Source organism: Propithecus coquereli, unplaced genomic scaffold (genome assembly GCF_000956105.1).
Source record: "Propithecus coquereli isolate 6110/MARCELLA unplaced genomic scaffold, Pcoq_1.0 Scaffold148, whole genome shotgun sequence".
Classification (NCBI taxonomy): domain Eukaryota; kingdom Metazoa; phylum Chordata; class Mammalia; order Primates; family Indriidae; genus Propithecus; species Propithecus coquereli.
Window position 1 is genome coordinate 3,227,368 of NW_012139191.1, and position 2,890 is coordinate 3,230,257.

The following is a 2,890-nucleotide window of genomic DNA, read 5'->3' on the forward strand; positions in this document are numbered from 1 at the left end:
ATGCCCGGATAATTTTTTTTTCTATTTTTAGTCACTTGGCTAATTTTTTCTATTTTTAGTAGAGATGGGGTCTTGCTCTCGCTCAAGCTGATCTCAAACTCCTGACCTCAAGCGATCCTCCCACCTTGGCTTCCCAGAGTGCTAGGAGTACAGGCGTGAGCCACTGCACTCCATTTGAACTTTTTTTTTCAGAGACTCCCGAGTCTCCGGCATGTGCCCCACTTCCCCTATTTCTCAGGTCAGGCTGCGGTGTGGCATGAGCCTTGACTCATCTAACAGTTATTGAAATCATCTGATGTTATTTCGGCCAATGGTGCTTAGAAGTTCATGGCCTCCCTCTGACATTCAACACTGAGTTCACTAATAAACTGATAACAGCCTTCTTGCCTGTGGAGTTGCTCTTGCTGCCATCTTGGTTGAGTTTCACAAAGACGCTGATGTTTACAGTAGGCAGAATAATATCCCACACCATCAAATGTCCACATCCTAATCCCCAGAACCTGCGAATGGCAAATGGACTTAGCAGACTTGATTAAATTAAAAATTTTTAAGATGGGGATATTATCCTGCTTTAGCCACATGGAGCCAGTGTAATCACAAAGGTTCTTATAGAGTGAAAGAGGGAAGCCAGAGAGTAAGAGAAGATGTGACAATGGAAGCAGAGGTCACAATGATGTGACTGCTGTGTTTGAAGATAGAAGAAGGCCACAGACCAGCTCTAGAAGGTGGAAAAGCAAGGAAATGAATACTCCCCTGGCACCTCCTGAAGGAAGGCGACCTTGCCAACACTTTTATTTTTAGCCCACTAGGACCCATTTCACATACCTAATCTCCAGAACTGTAAGATAATAAATTTGTGTTATTTTAAGCCACCAAGTTTGTGGTAATTTGTTACAGCAGCATTAAGAAATAGTCTTCGGCTGGGTGCGGTGCAGTGGCTCACATCTGTAATCCCAGCACTTTGGGAGGCTGAGGTGGGAGGATCAGTTGAGGCCAGGAGTTCAAGGCTGCAGTGAGATATGATCATACCACTGCCCTCCAGCCTGGGCAACCGAGTGAGACTCTGTCTCTAAAAACAAAACATAAACAAGAAAATAGCCTGGAGAGGAAGGGTATGGAGGAGAGGCAAAAAAAAAGGGAAGAAACAAACAGTCTTGTTATATGCTTCGTTTTCCTCTTAACCTATACTAGATCTAGATTGATTCATACTGAAATATCCTGGTTTCCATACTTTCTTTATACATGTTAATAGAAGAATTCAGCCTTCAATTGTTGGTGCTTTTTTTTGGGTGCTGCCCAAAGGGAGCAACAGGAAAGAGCTGAATTATTCAAATTGGGTTGCCTCTGAAGCCCAGGTACTGCTGTTCCTCTCTTGCCACTTCTCCACAGTAAAGGACATTCTCCAGTGTTTTTGTCAGATTATTGCCGTATCCATAACCGAGTGATCCTTCCGAGGATATGCGGCAGTGTGGTGTGGTGTGGTGGGTGGGGAAGAGCTGATACTCTCTCCTCAGCCAGAAAGGCAGAGACTTGGGGTGGGTGAGAGGGATGGGGTGGTGTGGGGGTTGTCATATTTTTTAAGAGGCAGTTTCTCCTTTCTAAATCCATTTAAATCTCTGGGGAGTAGAGGATCCAGGAGCCTGGCTGTGGTTTTGGGTGATCCAGCTAGAAAGAAAGGCTTTGGAGGAGAGGTAAGTTCCAGTGCTTTGTTTTGGTCAGTTCTACAGTCACCTACTGGCAAAGAAGCCCTTTCATGGAAAGAATTTACTCCACAGTTGCGAAATAGCTTCACTTCACATGGTTTCTTGAAACAAATTTGAGGAACCACAGACTCTTGCATCATTTTTTTAGCTGATACATAATAACTATACATAGTTATAGGGTATATGTGATATTTTTTTCTCTTTTTCCCCCATGCATTCCAAGTTCATCTTAAATGGGTAATGTGATACTTTGATACATGCATACCATGTGTAATGATCTTGCATCATTTTGATTAGCAATCAGTTCTCAGAATCCAGCCATGGCAGAAGAGACAGCTAAACATCTTTTGCTTTATCTCCTATACATAAATTTGAGTAGAGATTCTTTTGTTGTAAAACCTAATCTTCATCTAAATTCAGGTTAATTATTTAATTACAGGCTGTTTGTGTAAAAGAAATTAAAATTTCAGGATCCTCTAAATTTATTATGCCAAGGGAGCAGTTAAGCCCCGGAGACTGAGTTACAAACATGTTTGCAACTTCTGCTCCTTAAATTATAGATTAACTCTCCTCTTCATTGTTCTTGTTCTGTAAATAACTAGGAAAGACCAGACCTCCTTCCCTTCTAATCACTGATCTTTGCTGTAGATTAACTGCCTCCTTTATTGCCCTGTACCTAACCCAGGTCAGATGGCTCAAAAGACCACATGACTGTTACATCTCCAGTGTGGAATGTTAACTATACCTTTCAAGAAAGAAAAAGGCTACCTCAGCTAATCAGATCATTGTAACTATGCATTAAGCCTTATAGATAAAAATGCTGAAATTCTGTTGAGCTTCCCTAAACTTTGTTTATATTAAGCATCCCAAACTTATACATTTCAGAATACTGTCTTCTATTCTTTGGAATCTGTGCTGAGTGGCCATCCTCAAGCTTTGCACTTGAATAAATTCTCTTTAAACTAGATTCTGACCCTTTCATTTTTAGGTTGACAATTGTAAACAGCGTATTCTGATTAATAAACTTGTTTTTCTGGTATGTAGTTGTATAAATTGTTCAGCTTTAGTGCCATGTTTAGTTTCGAAATGTAAACTTAATACATTTTACATATGATAACTGCTTAGAAAATATTTCTTTTTACAGTTACCTGCCGCTATAATTACGGTAGTTTTCTATTTATGTAAGG

At 40.5% G+C, this 2,890-nt stretch overlaps 1 protein-coding gene across 1 annotated transcript in view; it reads left to right on the top strand.

Annotated features, from left to right (window-relative positions):
- The window catches only part of WRB (tryptophan rich basic protein), a 17,887-nt gene that overhangs the window by 853 nt on the left and 14,144 nt on the right, over positions 1–2,890 (top strand). The window lies entirely within an intron of this gene.